General features: G+C 46.8%; 1 protein-coding gene across 5 annotated transcripts in view; it reads left to right on the forward strand.

Moving 5' to 3' along the window:
* Positions 1-1036: 1036 nt before the first annotated feature.
* Positions 1037-21088, forward strand: part of LOC116975312 (mitogen-activated protein kinase kinase kinase 13-like) — a 154137-nt gene continuing 134085 nt past the window's right edge. For 3 of the 5 annotated variants that reach the window (XM_033024258.1, XM_033024257.1, XM_033024253.1), the window contains exon 1: positions 8519-8719. The gene's annotated coding sequence lies outside the window, so the exon portion shown is untranslated. Of the gene's footprint in view, positions 1153-8518; positions 8720-10706; positions 10888-21088 lie in introns of those variants that run through there. The other 2 variants (XM_033024255.1, XM_033024256.1) reach the window with 2 other exon arrangements.

Raw genomic sequence — 21088 nt, forward strand, 5'->3', positions numbered from 1 at the left:
TTTTATGTGTGGGCCAGATATATTGTCAGTGCAGAGGGGCTAGGAGCAAGGCCAAGTGTGCATCCAGAGTCAAGGTCTGGAATAGTACTCGGTGTGCAGTCAAAGCTGGGACAATGGGAGTGTTCAGCACTGGGAACCTAAGCAGGTAAGCAGCTATGATCAGGGTAGAATCAGGGGCCAGGTGTAAGGCTGGACTAAGTCAGGAATGAGAGATGGAATGCAAATGTGGTCAGGAGTAGTAGCAGGTGTGCAGTGAGTCCCAGGTTGGTCAACATGGGCCAAGTGCTTGATTATAATCTGATTTCCATTCATGAATACACTAAGATCATTCATGTGCTGCGCCTGTTGATCAGAGCCTGGCTCTACTGTGGAATATAATTAGGAAAGTAATTTAGCGTAACCTTATAGCTAATCCAATTTAAAGCATAAATGTTGCATTCAAGTGCAAGTTAAAAGACTCACTACATTATGCACCAGATTGCACAATTTCAAGCTGAAAAACGCAAAAGCTCCGTACCAATGGGAGGGAGAACACCCTCCCTCCCACACTATCCCTCCCACACTACCCCTCCCCCTCGGGCTTGGTCTCACAATTTCTCACTCCCAACTCTCACCCAATGTTGACAGCCTTGTCTAGGGTAACCGGGGATGAGGTAGACGGCCCTGAGCTGGGTGGGGTAGATCTGGAGGCCTTGGGCTGAAGGAGCCGTGAGCTGCAGTCCCTGAATTGGATGGGTTCTGTGATGGGGATCTTGGGATGAGGGTCAGAGCTGGAGGTCCTGGACTGCAGCCTGGCCTCTTGTTTCCTGGAAAGGACTGCATTCAGCACGTGCACATACAGACACACACACACACACACACCAGGAGCACAGCCATGTATGAGGAAGGGGGAGGATGTCATCAGGCTGAAGACACAGAAACTGTTCCATTTTCGGTGAATTATTGATGGGATCAGTAACTTGGCCTGCACAGTGCTGATTACACCTGCTCTGACCTGTCCCCTCTCACAGTTCCTGCAGTGTGTGCTGTAATAAGACACCACCTGCCTCTTGCTGAAGCCTGGGTCCAGGGAGTCCATGTCCAGAAACAGTCTGAAGAGGAGGCTGCAGCATCTCCTCCGGTGGCAGTCGCTGGGTGGATGGACCTGACCTGGTGAGCAAGCAGTGATCCTGAGTGTATTGGTTCTGGGTGGTGGGCAGAGAGCCTGTCACTGTTCAGTGGGTGAGCTGCTTGTGGCAACCCCAGCTGTGATTCCACTGGCCTGGCCAGCTTGGTGCTTCACACAGTTTGGCCATTTGGCCCTTCAAGCTAATACTGGCTCATTTCAGCAGCTGCATTAACTGCCCTAGACCGTAGTTTGATTAATCAGTAGGGGTGAAGGATGAGGGAGATTTATGTCAGGATGCTGATCCTCAGACTGGCAGCTGCCCCTCTGAGTCCTTACCCCCCACTCACCCTGAACCACCCACCGCTTGGCATGTGTGTACTGTGACACTGTTTGTTGGTTGTGTACAGGGCAAGTTTTTTTCACAGAGTGATGGGTGCCGGGAATTAGTGCCATGCTTGGTGGTGGAAGTAGAGACAATAGTGAGTTTAGGAGGCTTATAGATAGGCACATGGATGTGCAGGGAATTGAGGGTTGTAGATCACGTGTGGGCAGAGAAGATTTGACCTGGCATCTGTTCTGTGTAGTCTAACGTTGACCTGTATGATCCAGACATGAACATCAACTGTCCATTTTCTTCCACAGATGTTGCTGACTCGCTGAGTCCTCCAGCAATGTGGTTTTTGCTTGCGCTCTTCAATCCACTGAGTACATGACTGTGCCCAATCGATCAGCCTCGCCAGTCTCAGTTCCTCTCTCTGTATTTGCTGCACTCCTACAATAGTGTCTGTGCCAAACATGATGCCAAGAGCATCTCATATCTGCCTGTGTATAATCCATATACCTCCAATCCTTGCATATTCATATGCCTATCCAAGAGTCTCTTAAATGCCACTATCGTATCTGCCTCAACCACCAACCCCTGGCAGCTTCAACCATTCAACATCCAGAGTATAAAAGTTGTCCTGCACATCTCCTTTAAACTTTGCTGCTCTCACATTAAAGCTATGCCCTCTAATATTTGATTTTTTTCATCCTGGGAAAAAGATTCTGACTGTCTATGTCAATGCTTCTCATCATTTTACAGTGTATATACTTCAGAGAAAACAATCCAAGTCTGTCCAACGTCTCCCTGTAGCTAATGCACCCTAATCCAGGCAACATTCTGGTAAACCTTCTCTGCACCTTTTCCAAAGTCTGCACATCCTTCCTGTAATGGGGCGACCAGAACTGCATACAATATTCATTTTGTTTAGTGGTCTAACTAAATTCCTATAGAGTTGCATCATGACACCCTGACTCTTATATTCAATTCCTTGACCTATGAAGGCAAGCATACCATAATCTTTCTTTACTAATCTACCTACCACACAGAGAGTGGTGAATCTCTGGAATTCTTTGCCACAGAAGGTAATTGAGGCCAGTTCATTGGCTATACTTAAGAGGGAGTTAGATGTGGCCCTTGTGGCTAAAGGGATCAGGGGGTATGGAGAGAAGGCAGGTACAGGATACTGAGTTGGATGATCAGCCATGATCATATTGAATGGTGGTGCAGGCTCGAAGGGCCGAATGGCCTACTCCTGCACCTAATTTCTATGTTTCTATACTTGAGTTGCCACTTTCAAAGAGCTATGGATTTGGACCCCAAGATCCCTATATATGGTAATATTGATGAGCATGCCATGCCATTAATTTAATATTTTCCCCTTACATTTGACCTCTGGAAGTGCAATAGCGTACACTTGTTTGGATTAAATACCGTCTGCCATTTCTCTGCCCATTTCTGCAGGAGATCTATATCACACTGTATATCTTGGCAACTCTCCTCACAGTCCGTGGCCACAGCAATCTTGGTGTCATCTGCAAACTTACTAACCAACCAGTCTAGGTTTCAATCCAAGTCATCTATATATATTGTTCAATGATTTTATGTGCAGAAATTAAACAGTGGGTACACGGTGCTTCACACTAATTATTGTGTACTGCGGTATCCGAGAGGTGTACTAGGGTTGGACTGGAGAGTTCAGCAGGCGGGTGAGCAATGGCCAAAAAACTTACCGATCAGTCTCTAGCTCTGGGTCAGGAGCAGGTGCCAAAGTTCAAACACCTGCTTCACCATGATAGAGGTGAATGATTGGCTTGCACAGCACCAAGGTTTCCATATCATCTGCACCCTTGGACCAAGATCAACTTACAGGGCCAGGAGACTTTAGGGACACCAGACCCCGCAGAAAAGGCTCTGCATTCCCGGTAGAAATAAAATGCAGCATTTCAGCCGTGCTACATAAAAGGGAGCCGATTTGTATCGACTGTCTGTGCTACAGAAATCAGATATCACTGTCTTGTACTGTGGTCGGGTCAGGGTATCATTGCTCCTGTGTTCAATGTCTTCTCAGACTGCTTTAAAAATTTATTAGAAAAAAGGATAAATCTTCAGGGATTATTTGAATGGATACACAGCTCAGACAAAGGTTGTCAGAGGGGCAGAGACTGTGCTCATGCTACACAGTTTCTTACTGTTTATGGGACTATTCCATGCTTACTTCTGACATAGAAACAGGCCATTCAGCCCATCGAGTCTACACCAGCTCACAGAGTATTCCTATTCCCCAATATATTTTCTTTGTAGTGCTTCCCATCCCATATTCTTTCACTCACCTGTACACCAGGGACTGTTTACATCGGCCATTGGAGCACCCAAAGAAAGCCCATGCAGTCACATGGAGAAAATGTAAACTCAACCCAGACAGCACCCGAGAGCAGAATTGAACCTACATCTCTGGAGCTGCAAGGCAATGGCCCCACTAGCTGTGTCACTGCTGATCCAGTTGAAAATCATAAATGTTTTTAATTTTCAGCACCCTGCATCAGACACTCCCAGAGCAGGTACTGTGGGGATAGTTGGTGAAGAGATGGTGGTGAGTAAAATTTAATTTACACTGGCCCATCAAACATTCCCAAGATATCATAGGATGATGGAGGAGCCACCTGCATGACACCAAGGCTCTCGCTGAAGCCTGCGTAACAGTCGTGTAACCACCGGTGATAGACACAAAATGCTGGAGTAACTCAGCAGGTCAGGCAGCATCTCTGGAGAAAATGGATAGGCGACGTTTCAGGTAAGTACTCTTCTTCAGACTAATTGTGGTAGGGGGAGCCGGGGAAAAAGTAACAAAACTCCAGTGAGTATAAGCCTAATTGACCCAATCTCTCTTCAATGTCAGTTGTGCCATCCCTCAAATCAATTTGGAGAACCGTCGCTGACCTCCCTCAACAGCAAGCACATCCTTCCTCAGACAAGGAGTCCAAAAATGCACTCAGTACTCAAGTCATGGTCTCACCAAGCCAGCCCTGCACAATTGCAGCAAGACATCCCCCGCTCCTTAACTGGAATCTTATTCCCTGTGGGTTCTGATGTGGCCGATATGGGAATGTGGGGAACAGCGACTCTGCCGCAAGGTGGGGGCAGGAGATGGCTCAATGGGAGAGAGGATATATAATTTGTTAAGGCCGGGAATCCTGCTACCTTTTTATGCAGGGCTCTTGTGTGCTCCTTCCCCATTTTGAGGAGTCATGGGCCAGAGGTTCTCAGGAGGCAGTGGGGATGTTGCATTTCTGCAAGAGGCTTTAAGCACCTGTTTGAATCTTTACCTCTGTCTATCAGGTAATCTCTGTCCACAACAGACTCAGGCAAACAATGATGTGGCATGCCAATGGAGCCACCTGGAAGCAATTAAGGCCTCAATATGTGGATGTGGGCCTGGGAGTCGACATGGACATTGGCTCACTTATCCTTCAAGTAATTTTCGTGGATTTTACAGACAGAATTGGTGATACCTTCCCCATGCCTGAGAGGTCTGGTGCAAGTATTCCATGTCTCAGAAGGGATCACTCATGCCAAATGGACCATGAGTTTTGTGCCAAGATCTGAAGTCTTGATCTGCAAATACCCTTTTCCTCAATCAAGGACCAGGGAAAACATAATTGAATTTCATTAGTAATGTCGGTCTTCACTGAGAGTTGGCCCTTGAGATATGGGAAAGCTTATATTTTCAGAGGCTCCCAATGAACCTTTATAGTCAGAGGCCAGTGCGATGCGATGGTGCAGGTTAATAGATATTGGTTTTGCAGGTGCTTGAGTTAATAACTCAATGATGTCTTGAAATTTCTCCTCCAAGCATGCACAAATGCAAACATTGTCTACATACTATAACTTAACTGTGCTAATCGTGGTTCTAGAATGTAGCTGTTGTAGGTTGAACAATTTCCCATTGGTTTTAAAGATTAGTTCCATTCCCACAGGACGTTTGGTGGAAATTAGGTTTACAGTTAAAACATGGATGTATCAGGTTGGTCCTGCTGTAGTCCCAGTGGTTAATATCGTGCTTGCATGACATTGTGGAAGCAACCTTCTGTGGATTGCCGATTTGTGGAGGATTTTCCACAGTCCCTCCCGAATGATGGGAGTCAAAGGGTTTAGTGATGTTGGGAACGGTCATGTACAGGGACCGATGCAGCTACTTGCTTTTTTCTTGAGGTTATTGTACAGTGACGATCGTGGCAGACAGCAGTGAGACCCTTCTGTAATTTCCAAAGACAGATGGTTTCCAGAACATGATCACTATTCTACCAGTCTTCCAATGTACCTTGTTGCAAACTTCGCACATTTTTTAACCACATTTTCTCTGTGACTATAACACTGTACTCTGCACCCTGTTTTAACAGTTCTGAAGAAACCAGATGCTTTTATTAACAAACTGCTGCATATCCAGTCACCTGTTTTTTATCTCATGAGTTTTCTGTTGGACTTTAGCCTTTAGGAGCCAGGAAGCTATTTCTTGAGGCGTGGTCGAGTTTACAATCTAAAAATGCCTGGTGTTTGTCGTTAGTCAGAATTGCTGGTCATTATGATCAGTAGAGCAGAAATTTGAAATGGAGCCGCTGAGACTACTTGCATAGTCCAAGATTTAGCTCAGTACAGAGTGAGGATCAAACATTAGATCAAACAACTTGTGAGGCCGTGTGTTCCTTAAAAGGGACAGATGCTTCATGCCTGATCCAGGAACCCTGGACTGCCAAAAATGCTCAGGAACCACTGGACTGCAAACTTCAGGAGCCCCAGATGTCACGCAAAGCTTTCACATATCATACATTTCGAAAGGGTTGACAAGCCGATGGTCTGCTATCCGCAGCTCCTTCACTCATCCCTGCCCACTCAAACCACCTCCACCCTAGGTACTTTCCCCTGCAACTGCAGGAGATGTCCCTATATCTCCTACCTCCCCTCCATCCAGGGACCCTAGCAGCCCCTTTAGATGAGACATAGGGTGAGGCCTCCCCTAACCTCGTCTACTGTACTTGGTGGACCCAATGCAGCTTTCTTTACATCGATGAGACCAAGCTTAGATTAGGCAATGGCATTCTAATCCCACCATGTCAGCTCGGGAATTTAAATAATGTTTATTAAATAATGTTACAATGAGTTATTGAGGACACCAAACTACTGATTGTTTTAAATACAGTCTACCAAAGCCGGTTATAAGCATACTAAGGACAAGAGAGTAACGTGACGGAATAGGCCCATCAGAGACCAACATAAAATAAAGCACAGAAACAGGCCCCTCGGCCGCACAATGTCCATACTGAACATGATGCCAAGTTAAAGTAAACTCGTCTTCCTGCATGTGATCCATTCCCTACATATCCATGTGCTTGTCTAAAAGTATCTTAAATGCCACATTCCAGGTACCCATCACTCTCAATGTAAAAAACTTGCCCTACACATCTCCTTTAAACTTTCCCTGTCTGAGCTTAAAGCTACGTCTTTATGCTCAGTCCACCAATTTTATATACTTCTATCCTGTCTCCCCGCAATCTCCGATGCTCCAGAGAAACCTCCGTATTCTCGCTGTAAGGGGGTGACCAGTTGCACACTGCAAATGGGCTTTTCTGTGCGTGGAACCAGAAGATTAAGGTGAGGTCTGAAATTAAAACTTCCCATCTGTATTCATTAAGGAGAAGGAAATGGTAGATGGAAAATTTAGAGAGTGGGTGTCACTGAAATGTTAGAAAGGAAAGGGGTATTTAATGTTTTAACAGGTTTAAAGATGGGAAAATCCTAGGGCTTGATGAGATATATCCTGGCTGCTATGGGATGAATGAGAGGAGATTGTTAGGGCATTTTTTATCACCGTTTTTTAAATCAAATCTTCGCTGGCTACGTGCCAGATGACTGGAGGACAGTAGATGTAGTTCTTTTATTCAAGAAAGGCAGCAGCGATAATTTAGGTAAATGGCAGTGTGCGAGTCTAACATCAGTGGTTGGAAGGTTCTTGAAAAAGGTTCTGATAGCAGGATTCATCTGCTCTTGGAATCACAAGGCTTGACCATGGATAATCATCAGGGATTTGTTGATCCCGTCTGACCAATTTTATTGACATTTTTGAGAAGGTGACTTCAGTCTGTAGATGAGGATCATTAATCATGAGAGATTATTTGGTGATGGGAAGCAGTGGGTCATGGTAGAGGGTAGTTCTTGAGATTGGAAGGCTGTAACATTGTGTACCAGTGCCGTGTTTTGATCTATGTCCAGTCGATGAAAGCAGGGGGCAGCTCGCCATCAACGGAGACACAAGAGATTGCAGATTCTGGAATCTCGAGCAAAACACAAAATGCCGGAGTAACAGCGGATCAGGCAGAATCTGGGGAGGGAATGGACAGACAACCAATCGTGGTCCCTTCTTCAAACTGATTCGTTGGGATTGAACCTTACTCAAATTACCCAAAATGTCAATTTCCCTTCCCGGATGCTGCCTGACCCGTTGAGTTCCTCCATCAATTGTATTTATCTCTTCCGGAACCTCTGCTATAAATGCCTCCTTTACTGGGTTCTGGCTGCGATACTGTCCCAAACTTGCATCATCCCACCTGATTGAACACCAAACCCCCTCTGATCCCCTTGAACCTTTGACAAGGTCATCGTGTCATCCACTCCGACTCCAGTATCTCCTTCAGTTGGGACCCCTGGCTCTAACTCTTTACTCCGGCACCACTTGGCATCAACTGCCTTGCTGCTGTTGACCAACCCGCCCCAGCGCGGCTGCAACAGCCTGAGTGATCCCACCCAGTTCTGCCCAAAGATCTTATAGCAGAGCTATAGGATCTTTGGTTCTGCCCTCTCGGTAAACCTCTTTAAGTCGCTGGCTAAAGCCGAGCTCCCAGACCAGCCGGCTGGTCACAAGCTGCTATGATGCCTCCCGGTGGCTCGGTGCCTGGTTTGAACAGATCTGCTGAGCGTTTCTGGGGCGTTTCGCAGTGCCAGGGATGTCGTGTAAGTATCGGCTGCTGTTGCAGCGGCCGGAACCCAGGCTTGAGGGAGGATTGAGTGCGCTCTGCTCAGCTCAGCTCTGATTTGCTCGGTGCAGGGAGGAGGAGGAGGAGGAGGGCTGGCCGTGTGTACCTGACGCTCGCCCGGCTTGTTGTGGCAACTGTCCCGCCCCGAAAGCTGAGCCTGGCCGCTTTCCATCCGCTCCCGGCCAGAGGAGGGACGATTGCCGGCCGCTCGCCCCCACCCCATCCCCGGAGCAAACCCCGCTGGGTCCAGGACGTGTCCAGGTAGGTTGGCCGATGGCTACCTCCGCGCCTCTGTCCATCCGCTCCGGGTTTTGAGAGCGGCGCTGCTGAGCGCTACACGGGTTTATTATTTAAAGCCGTTTCACTCCGCGGTGGGCGACCGCCCTAGTCTCACCGTCTGCTCCTTCTCCGGATACACATTCACTGCCTCCTCTCCCCCCCCCCCCGGAGCCTCCATCTCCTTTCGCTAATCTTGACCATTCCCCTACTCCGCAATATTCCTCCACTGGCTAATCCCGTTCTTCTCTCCCTCTCCACTGTTTCCCTACACACAGCGAATTATCCATTCCATTCCAACTCTACTCTCCCACCCTATTCTTCCCCAACCTCTTCGCCTATTCTCACCCCCCTCCCCCATTCCTACCACTCTCTCCAACCCTAGTCCACCCACCTCCACCCCCTTCACTCTCCATATCATCTCTCACTTTCCATTCTGTTCCTATGCTCTCCCACCATAGTCTGGCCCCACTCTTGCTAACCCTATACCCCCACCCCATCCCTCACTGTAAATCCTTTCATTCTCTCCGTCATCCACTTTCCACCCATACTCTCTCCTCCCATCCCTGCCAACCACCCTTCCCTTCCCAACTTTCCCACGTTTCTGGCTAATTGAAACTCCTCATAAAGTTACTCCCCCTTCTTTCATTTTGCCTCCACATGGACATATATTTCTGGAAATGTGAGGGTTTTTAATAATTTTTTCAAGAACTGGGCATTGCGATTAGGCTAGGTTACATTACTTTATTACTCATTCCTAATTGCCATTGGAAAGGTGGTGATGTTGCCTTCTCAAACTGTTGCAATCCTTCTGGTGAAGGTGTTCCCACAGAGATGTTGGGGAAGAAGTTCCAAGATTTAGACCCAGCAACAATGAGAGACCAGAGACACATTTTCAAGTCAGGGTGTTGTGTGACAGACAGTGAGAAAAAACTTTTTCACCCAGAGAGTTGTGAATTTGTGGAATTCCCTGCCACAGAGGGCAGTGGAGGCCAATTCACTGGATGGATTTAAGAGAGAGTTAGATAGAGCTCTAGGGGCTAGTGGAATCAAGGGATATGGGGAGAAGGCAGGCATGGGTTATTGATTGGGGATGATCAGCCATGATCACAATGAATGGCGGTGCTGGCTCGAAGTGGTGAATGGCCTCTTCCTGCACCTATTCTCTATGTTTTTATGTAACCTGCAAGTGATACTGTTCCCATGCATCACTGTCCTTGTCTTTCTTGCTGGTTACAGTCATTGGTTTGGAATAAATAGGTGCAATGGTGGCGGAACAGAATAGTGGTGAATGATGGAGTGCTGCTTTGTCCTCAATGGTGTTGAGCTTGTTGAATATTGTTAGTACTGCACTCATCCAGTAAAGTGTTCCATCACACTCTTGACTTGTGGTTTGTGGACAGTGGAAAGGTCTTGGGATGGCAGAAACTCGGTCACTGCCCGAGTGGTGGTGAAGCAGAGATCCGCACAACATTTGGAAGTTTCTAGACAAGCACTTGAATTGTTAAAGTATAGCAGGTTATGGACTGAGTACTAGCAAATGGAGTTGGTATAGGTGAGCACTTGATTGGTCATATAAACATTATGGGCTGAAAGCTCTTTCTGTGCAATAAATGATGGTGGCATAATGGTGCAGTTGGTGTAGCTGCAGCCTCGGCACCATAGACCCGGGTTCAATCCTGACCTACCTATGTGTAGAGTTTGCATGTTCTCTCTGTGACTACGTGGGTTCCACCCATGTCGTCACATATTGTTTCCACCCACGTCCCAAAGAAGTGTGGGTTTGAGGGTAATTGACCACTGTAAATTGACCCTAGTGTGAGGGAGTGGATGCAAAAGTGGGATAACATAGAACTAGTCTGAATTGATGTTTCATGGGCGGTCGGATAAATGACCTCTAACCACGAAAACCAGCTTCAATCTGCTTGGTATGAATGCAACTATTGAGGTTTTTATCTCTTGATGTCCATTAACACCAGTTTTACCAGGGTGCCCTAACATAGTTAGATGCTGCTTTGATATCCAAGACATTCATCCCGTCTTCACCCCTTGAATTCAGCTGTTTGGTCCATGTCAAAACCAAGGCTGTGATGGGATCTGGAACCGAGTGATTCTCATGAAACCCAAACTGAGCGTTGGCCAGTGAGTTATTGGTGAGTAAGTGCCACTTGATGGCATTGTCAACAACAGCTTCCATCACTTTGTCCGTGATTGAGAGTAGAGTGATAACTGGAATGGATTTGTCCCCTTTTTATTTGAACAGGGCATACCTTGGCATGTTATTGGGCAGATGCTGATGTTGTAGCATGGCCAGACGTGTGGCTAGTTCTAGTACACAGGTCTTTAGTTGGGACATCTGATCCTAGCACCTTTGCTGTATCCAGTGTATCCAGTGCTCGTAGACATGTATTAATATTACGTAGAGTGAATCAAACTGGCTGAAGACTGGTTGCTGTGATGGGGAATCCCGGGAGGAAGCCAAGTTTGATCATAATTTCTGCATATGTTTCAACCTTGTTTTTAGCGCACACATGCTGGCCTCCAGCACCAGTAAGGTTAGGAGGTGTCAGAGTAGCCTAGATGATTGACTACAATGCATTCTGCAGGTGGTTCTTGCAACAACAACCTCCTGTTAACTGTTTATTTGTTCACCACCATTCATGTCTTGATGTGGTAGGACTGCAAGTTTCAATCGGTTCCAATGTTATTTTGCTGTTTAACATGAAAGATCTTGTAATATTTTCCACTCAGAGGGTAGTGGGTATATGGAATGAGCTGTCAGAGGAAGTAGTTGAGGCAGGAATAATAACAACACCAAGAACATAGATCAGTACTGCACAAGAACAATCTCTTTAGCCCACAATGTCCGTGCTAAACATGATACCAACACCAACTTCTATCTGCCTGCATATAATACATATCCCTTCATTCCCCGCATATGCATGTGCCTACCCAAAAATAATTTAAATGTGTCATCGTATCTGCCTTCACCACACTCGTGGCAGTACATTCAAGGCACTCGGACTGTCAACCCTATCTACGTCCCTCATAATTTTATATACTTCTATCTGATCTTCCCTCGACCTCTGGCGTTCCATAGAAAAATAATCCAGGTCTGTCTAACCTCTCCGTGTTGCTAATACCTAATCCAGGCATCATTTTAGTAAAAATAGACACAAAACACTGGAGTAACTCCACAGGACAGGCAGCATCTCTGGAGAGAAGGAATGGGTGACGTTTCGGATTGAGATGCTTCTTTAGTAAACCTCTTCTATACCCGTTCCAAAGCCTCCACATCCTTCCCGTGTTGGGGAGACCAGAACTGCACAAAATACTGCTGGATGGAACCTGGGAAAACAGCTCATTTTCTTTTTTTGGGGAAACTATTTCAGTTGCAACAAATGTTGAACCATGTACTTTGTTAGGGATTGGCAGGTGCTTGATGGTTGGAGGCATAAGGCTGTGCAATAAAGCTCCTGGGATACTCTGTCAAAGGTGGCCATGTTCCTGGGAGTTTATCCCCTTTATTCTCAGCGCAGAAAACAGTGTTGTCTGACTGCAAACTTGCCCCACGCAGCATATCAGAGGATGGGCTTTGTACTCACCATCTGTACAATCAAGGTCCTCTAGCAACCTACCTCCACTGCATCACCACCACCCTTCAACAATAAAAATGCATAACAAGCTCCTGAAATGGTTCAACCAGTGAACCAATTCCCGTACCTCTGGACATTGAGGAAGAAATTAACCATCACCTTCAATGCACCTTTGAACATTGGAGACAAAAGATGTTTGAAATCAGGATCTTAGTCCTGGCCTAAACGCATAGTCTGATAGGCCCCTGCCTTCCGTTATGTTCGAGAGATCTGGACTTCCTATAGTGGGCATCTCGAGCTATTGGAGAAATATCACCAAGATCTCCTAATCTACAAGATGGTTGTGAACCAAAGTTGGTGCCCTCTCCTGGTCAATATCCCCAGCAATGAAGCACTTGCTCACCTCCATTGGGCAGACAATGTTATGCACATGACCACCATCAGACGCCTGAAATAAACACTTTTTTCCAAGTTTGTCATGGAAGAAATTACCAGATTGACAGAGAAAAACGTAGTAAATATATTCAAAGCTTCCTTAAAATAATGCAACAGTGCCGCTGACTCCCAGGAATCTTTGACCCTTGACGAGGAATTGGCTCAAACCATTATAGAGGATGTGCTCTGAAGACAGATAATAGAGTTAGTGTTGAATAGCATAGATTTAGAGTTTAGATATGCAGCATGGAAACTGGCCCTTCAGCCCACCAAGTCCATGCTGACCATCGACTATCCAGATACTAGTTCTATGTTACCCCACTTTCGCTCTACACACCAGGGGCACATTACAGAAGCCAATTAACCTACAAGCCTTTGGAATGTGTGAGGAAACTGGAACATCCGGAGAAAACCCACATCATTACAGGGAGAACTTGCAAACTCGACACAGACAGCCCTCGTAGTCAGGATCGAACGCGCGTCTCTGGCGCTATGAGGCAGCAGCTGTGCCTCTGCCGCCCAGAACATATTTATAAAAATGAAATTGTTTTTGATTAATCTATTGATGTTGTTTGAAATTGATAAGGCAATAGACGTTGTCCACATGGACTTCAGGAAGCCCTTTGACAAGGTACCACATGGTAGGTTGGTCTGGAAAGTTGGGATCCAGGGCAGGGCAGCCAACTGGATACAAAATTGGCTTCAAGGTAGGAGACAGAATGTGGTAGAGGATTGTTTTACAGACCGGAGATCTGTAACGAGTGGTGTGCCACTAGGTGCACTGTTGTTCATTTATTATATTAACAATTTTGATGTGAATGCGGGTGGCATGGTTGGTAAATTTGCATATGATACTAGAATGGGTGGTGTAGTCATTGGTGAAGAAGATTATCTAAGATTACAATGAGATCTTGATCGACTGAACCAATGAGCTGAGGAATGACAGATGGAGTTTAATTTGGATAAATGTGAAGTGTTATATTTTGGAAAGAGAAACTTGCGCAGGACTTACACAGTAAATAGGTTTAGGCTTATTATTGTCACGTGTACCAAGATACAGAGAAAAGCTTAGTTTTGCATGCTATCCAATCAGATCAGATAATGCTATATACAAATACAATCGTCAAACTCAAGTACAATAGGTAGATCAAAGGGGAAGATACAGAGTGCAGAATATAGTTCTCTGCATTGTAGTGCATCAGTTCCATCGACAAAGTCCAATGTTTGCAATTTATCTCCCTCCTGTATTTTGTCTCATTATTGTTCATTATCCAGCCAACCACAATGGTGTCATCTGCAAACGTAGATGGAGTTAGAGGTGAATTTGGCCACACATTCGTGAGTGTATAGGAAATACAGTAGGGGACTGAGAATGTATCTTTGTGGGGCTTAAGGCTCTTGGAATTGTAGAACTGGGAGCCCTTGAGATACAGGTACATAGTTTCATAAAAGTAGTGACACAGGTAGACAGGGAGGTAAAGAAGACATTTGAGTGTATTGAGTATAGGGGATGGGATGTAATGTTACAGCTATGAAAGATGTTGCTAAGGCCACATTTCAAGTACTGTGTACAGTTCTGGTCACTCCACCCTAGGAAAGATGTAATTAAAGTGGACATTTTTAGAGGGATGGTGGTTAAATGTTGGCAACAAGACGAGCTGAACCAAAGGGCCTGCTTCTGCACTGTATTTATTTATTTTATTCACAATCTATGTCAACAATTTAGCTAAAGGGACAAATTGTGGTATTTCCAAGTTTACAAATGTGTCCAAGAAAGTTTTCCCATGAAATATGTAGATGTGTTACCAGAGAGAGGCAGCACCTGACCTCCTCTTGGGAGAAGAGGCAGGGTGGGTGACTGAAGTGCCAGAGCACCTTGAGACCAGTGACAATAATTCTATTAGTTTAAAATAGTTATAGAAAAAGATAGTACACAATTCCTAAATTGGGGCAAGGCTAATTGTGATGCTAACATTAGATAGGAACTTGCAACAGTTGACTGGGAGAGGCTGTCAGCGGGTACACTAAAGTGTTTTTTTGATAAACTTTTAAAAGTGAACTAGGGTGATTTCAAGGTCTGCATATTCCTGTTAAAGTGAAAGGCAAAGCTGGCAGGATAAGAGAACCTTGGTGACAGTGGATATTGTGGCTTTGGTCAGGAAAAAGAAGGCATATGTCAGGTATAGGGAGCTGGTTTCATGATAATCCCTTGTGGAATATAATGTATATACAAGTACATTTAAGAAGAAAACCAAGATAGCAAAAAGGTGATTTGATATATTCTTGGCAGATAAGCTAAAGGAGAATCCTTAAAGATACCGTAAGCATATCATAAGCAAAAGGGTAATTATGGGGTGAACAAGTCACCTTAAGATCAATTTGGTCATTTATGTGTGCAGTCAAGAGAGATGGGTGAAATGGATATTCCTCATCTGTGGAGAAGCTTATGAAAGCTAGTGAGTTCAGCGATGAGAACAGTGATGTCCTGAAATAAATTGATTTGATGAAAGAGGAAATATTGGCCATCTTGAGGTGCATAAAAGTGGATAAATCCCCATGCATATCCGAGGATTTTGTTGGAAGGAATGGAAGGAATTACTGGAGCCCTCAGAAATTTTTATACCTTAGTCACAGATGAGGTGCAGGAAGACTGGACAATGGGACTGATGTGACTTTATTTCAGAAAGGCTGCAAGGACAAGCCAGGGAACCATAGGCCATTGAGCCTAACCTCAGTAGTGGGTTACTTACTGTAAAGAAACATGATCAATCTGCATTTGGATAGGAAAGGATTGATTAGGGACAGACAGCACTGCTTTGTGCATGAAAATATCCCATGAGTTTTTTGAAAAGGTGACCAAGAGGGTTGACGAAGGGAGGGTTGTAGACGTTGTTTACATGGACTTAGATCACATCCACTGCCCTACCCTCATCAGTCAAACTTGTCACGACTTAAAAAACTCAATTAAGTTTGTCAGATATGACCTTCCACAGACAAAACCATGCTGACTGTCCTTAATTGGCTCATTATCTTCCAAATGCAAATAAATCCTATCCGGAAGAATGCTCTTCAACAGCTGATGTGAGGATCAAGGGTCTATAATTTCTTGGATTATCTCTACTTCCCTTAAACAAAGGAACAACATTGGCTACTCTCTGGTCCTCCGGTTCCTCACCTTTGGCTAGAAAAGATACAAAATCTCCGTCAAAGCCCCTGCAATTTCCTCTCTTGTCTCGCTTAATAACCTGGGATAGATCTCATCAGGTCCTGGTGATTTCTCCACTTTAATGTTTTTCAAGAGAACAAACATCACTTCCTTCTTGATCTCAAACTGCCCTGGCATATTATTACACCTCATACTGATGTCACTATCCTAGTAGGTGAGAAAATGACAGGTGGAATGCAAAGTGGAAAATTGAGGTTATCCACTGGTAGAAAGAACAGAAATACTGAGTATTATTTAAATAGTGATACTTTGATTAGTTTTGATTTTTAAAGGAACCTGGGTGTCCTTGTATGGAGGCTGTTAAAGGCCAATTTGCAGGTACAGCAAGTGATTAGGACAGCAAATGGTATGTTGACTTTGAAGGCAGCAATAAAGAAATACAAAAGTTGGAAGGAATATAATGGGTTGAGGCGTTATGTCTTGTGAGTAGTTCTGGTCACCACACAATAGAATGGACTTGGTTGCGTTGGAGAGAGTACAGAGGAGATTGACCAGGATTATCATCTTGACTCCATCACTCATCCTCTACCAACCGGCTCCTTCTGCCCATCATTCCCTCCTTGTGGTTCCACCTTTATCTCTCAGCTTTTTATAATGGCTATCTCCCTGCAACACTCTCACTCTCCACCCGTAACGCTGACTAGTTCCTCCAGTGCCTTGTTTCTTGCTCCAACATCTGCAGTGTTTTGAGTCGTCACCAGCATGTAGCCTGGATTAGAGGACTTTCAATATGAGGAGGGGTGGAAGATTGCAACCTTCACGTGGTCTGCCCTGTTTCGACTAATGCAATTAACTCGACGTGCACAAACGGAAGATCAAATAGAACAAGTTGTCCAACAATTTTAGGCTGTGCACGCCACACGAAAGAAGAAGAAGAATATGAGGAGACTTTAGATAGGTCAGGCTGGATTTCCCTGGCACGAATGAGGCTGAGGGGCGATAGTTATGCAAAATTGAAAGGTATAGATAGGCTAGATAGTTGGAACGTTTTCCCATGGTTGGAGGAATTAAAAACAAGAGGTAAGGGGTAGGAGTTTTAAAGAGGCTTTGAAGGGAAAGATTTTTACACAGTGTTGACATATAGAACTCGCTGCCAGAAGAGGTGGTGGAGTGTGATCCCTATGACCATGTGGGGTTTCTCCGGTTTCCTTGCGCATCCCAATGATGTGCAGGTTTGTAGGTTAATTGTAAATTGCTGCTTGTATGTCGGGAGTGGATGAGAAAGTGGATAACATAGAACTAGTGTAAACAAGTGATTAATGATCAGCGTGGATTCAGTGGGCCGGAGGGCCTGTTTCCATGCTGTATCTCTGAACTATAAACTAAGCATTCATGACGTTTAAGAAACAGTTAGTAATGTGTATGGGCAAGGCATAGAAGGATACAGATCTAATGCGAGCAAGTGGGGTTGGGTAGACGGGCAAAAAGCTCGACTTAAAGGAGCATGGTGGTCAGAAGGTCCCGTTTCTCTGCTGCACAACTCTGACTCTGTCATCCCACAATTGCATAAGGCCTTGATGAGTATTCATCTGAAGTATTTTGGACAGTTTTGATCTTCCTGCTTAAAAAGGACACACTGGAAGGAAAATTCAGTAACGAAACAGCAGACTGTTTCCTAGATGGCAGGTCTGAAATATGAGGCGAGATTGAGTCAACTATGATATTGTTCTATTACAGTTTCCGATGATTGGAGATAAGTATGCAATTGTTAATGGCAGACATGGGGAGGACATTTCCTCTCACTGAGGAGTCCAGGGAACACAGTCTCGGAAATAGGTAGGTACGCAAAAAAGCTGGAGAAACTCAGCGGGTGCAGCAGCATCTATGGAGCGAAGGAAACAGGCTGTGTTCCCTGGAACCAAGGGTTTCGGCCCGAAACGTTGCCTATTTCCTTCGCTCCATAGATGCTGCTGCACCCGCTGAGTTTCTCCAGCTTTTTTGCGTACCTTCGATTTTCCAGCATCTGCAGTTCCTTCTTAAACACTCTGAGGCCACGCGCCAACTCTCGGACACCTCCTCCTACTTACCCTTGGACCATGACCCCACTGACGAGCACCAGGCCACCATTTCTAGCACCATCACCGACTTCATCAATTCCCACGCCCTACCTGACCAAGCCTCCAAACTCATCGTTCCCCAGCCCCGCACGGCCCGTTTTTACCTTCTCCCAAAAATCCACAAACCCAGCTCTCCCGGCAGACCCATTGTCTCTGCGTGTTCGTGCCCCACCGAACTCATCTCCACATACCTTGACTCCATCCTATCCCCCTTGGTCAAATCCCTCCCCACCTATGTTCTAGACACCTCAGACACTCTCCGCCGCCTCCACGCATTCCACTCTCTGGGCCCTCACCCCCTCATCTTCACCATGGATGTCCGGTCACTCTACACCTCCATCCCCCACCAGGATGGCCTCAGAGCCCTCCGGTTCTTCCTCGACCAGAGGAGCAACCTATACCCAGCCACTGACACTCTCCTCCGCTTAGCGGAGTTGGTCCTCACCCTCAATAACTTTACATTTGACTCCTCCCATTTCCTCCAAACACAAGGCGTAGCTATGGGCACACGCATGGGCCCCAGCTACGCCTGCCTCTTTGTCGGGCACGTTGAACAATCCTTGTTCGAGACGTACCAGGGCCCCATCCCCGACCTCTACCTCCGCTACATTGACGACTGCTTTGGTGCCACCTCCTGCACCCACACACAACTGACTGACTTCATCCACTTCACCACCAACTTCCATCCGGCACTCCAATACACCTGGACGATTTCCGACACTTCCCTACCATTCCTTGACCTCACCATCTCCATCGCAGGGGACAGACTCCTGACCGACATACATTACAAACCCACTGACTCACATGGCTATCTGGACTACACGTCTTCCCACCCTGCCCCCTGTAAAGACTCCATCCCCTACTCCCAATTCCTCCGCCTACGCCGCATCTGTTCCCAGGATGAGACATTTCATACCAGGGCATCGGAAATGTCCTCGTTCTTCAGGGAACGGGGATTCCCCTCCGCCACCATAGATGAGGCTCACACCAGGGTCTCATCCATACCCCGTAACACTGCTCTCTCTCCCCATCCCCGCACACGCAACAAGGGCAGAGTCCCTCTGGTCCTCACCTTTCACCCCACCAGCTGGCAAATACAACACATAATCCTCCGCCATTTCCGCCACCTCCAACGTGACCCCACCACTCGCCACATCTTCCCATCTCCCCCCATGTCTGCCTTCCGCAAAGACCGCTCCCTCCGCAACTCCCTCGTCAATTCTTCCCTTCCCTCCCGCACCACCCCCTCCCCGGGCACTTTCCGTTGCAACCGCAAGAAATGCAACACCTGTCCCTTCACCTCCCCCCTCGACTCCATTCAAGGTCCCAAGCAGTCGTTCCAGGTGCGACAAAGGTTCACCTGTATCTCCTCCAACCTCATCTACTGCATCCGCTGCTCTAGATGTCAGCTGATTTACATCGGTGAGACCAAGCGTAGGTTGGGCGATCGTTTCGCCGAACACCTCCGCTCAGTCCGCAATAACCTACCTGACCTCCCGGTGGCTCAGCACTTCAACTCCCCCTCCCATTCCCAATCCGACCTCTCTGTCCTGGGTCTCCTCCATTGCCAGAGTGAGCAACAGCGGAAATTGGAGGAACAGCACCTCATATTCCGTCTGGGGTCCTTGCGTCCTTATGGCATTAACATTGAATTCTCCCAATTTGGCTAGCCCGTGCTGTCTCCTCCCCTTCCTTAACCCTCTAGCTGTCTCCTCCCACCCTCCCATCCGCCCGCCCTCGGGCTCCTCCTCCTCCTCCCCTTTTCCTTCTTGCTTTCCCCACCCCCCATCAGTCTGAAGAAGGGTTTCGGCCCGAAACGTCGCCTATTTCCTTCGCTCCATAGATGCTGCTGCACCCGCTGAGTTTCCCCAGCAATTGTGTGTACCCCGGAAATAAGTACTTGCTCATTTATGAGGAGCAGAAATCTCTTCACTCAGACGGTGGAGAATCTTTTGAACTTTCCACCATGGAGGGCTACAGAGGCAACCCCTGACTCCATTTAGACTTGAGATTGCAGATTTCTGCATACAGAAGTCAAGAGATATGAAGATGGTGCTGAGATGGATTCACCACGAATCTTGTGAATGGTGAAGTAGTAGGGCTGAATGGCCTGCTTCTGTTTATATATTATTCCTGTTCTTATTTCAATTGAAATGCTGTCAAACGTCTGCTGGAACTTTCCCTACTGGATTCCGCTCCCGGTTTCCCCCCCCCCCCCCCTTCCCCCATCAGCCAGGATCTGATTGGAAACCTCCAGCGGGTGTTCTTGCCCCAATCATCAGATCGGTGCAGATGGGACTTCAGCCCTGGCCCTGACTAACCTGAAGGGCTGGGTATGGTGGGGTCGATGGCCTTTCCCTGGTTGGGAGGATGCCAGCTGCTCCCCACGTCAGCAGCACCCTCTCCCTATGCAGCACTTCTGACCGGGAGCAGCAACCCGTTAATGATTGGCTTAACCCCTTGAGTGCTGACCTTTGGCCTGAGAATGGGCGGGGGTGGAAGGGTGAACCTCTGGCAGTGCCGAGGGCAGTTCACATTCTGCCAGCTATCGAATAGGGCAGTGGGTACAGATATGCTGGTGGGTTCAGTGAGGCGAGCTGGCAGAGAAGGAGGGAGGGGGGACGGGGGCAGGCTGCGCACCCCCTCACCCTGGTAAAGCAGCCCTGGCCCGTGTGTGTTGCTCTCTCTGTGTTTAAAATACCCGGGCCTGCTCTGCTGCAATGTTCAGCAGCACCACATTTCTTGCAGGAAACTAGGGACTTGGTTTCAGAGCGGCCGAGGTGTGCAACAAAAATTGGCTGGAGTGGATAGCCAGGTTGAAACGAGGATTAGGACTTTGTGAGCAGCACCTCCTCCCAATAACGTTGTCATCAGGTATGGGGCACTCTCGGGGCTGCTGTACTTGGTGCAGTGTGGCCCGTCCCCAGCTCCTCTGCCTCAGCCATCACCCGGCCCGTCGTCCATTTCATCTGGGGATCAAAGATGGAGCGGGTCCAACTGATGATGGGAGCAAAGGCGACCGATGATGCCCTCATCCTGA

This window comes from Amblyraja radiata, chromosome 7 (genome assembly GCF_010909765.2).
Source record: "Amblyraja radiata isolate CabotCenter1 chromosome 7, sAmbRad1.1.pri, whole genome shotgun sequence".
Taxonomy (NCBI): domain Eukaryota; kingdom Metazoa; phylum Chordata; class Chondrichthyes; order Rajiformes; family Rajidae; genus Amblyraja; species Amblyraja radiata.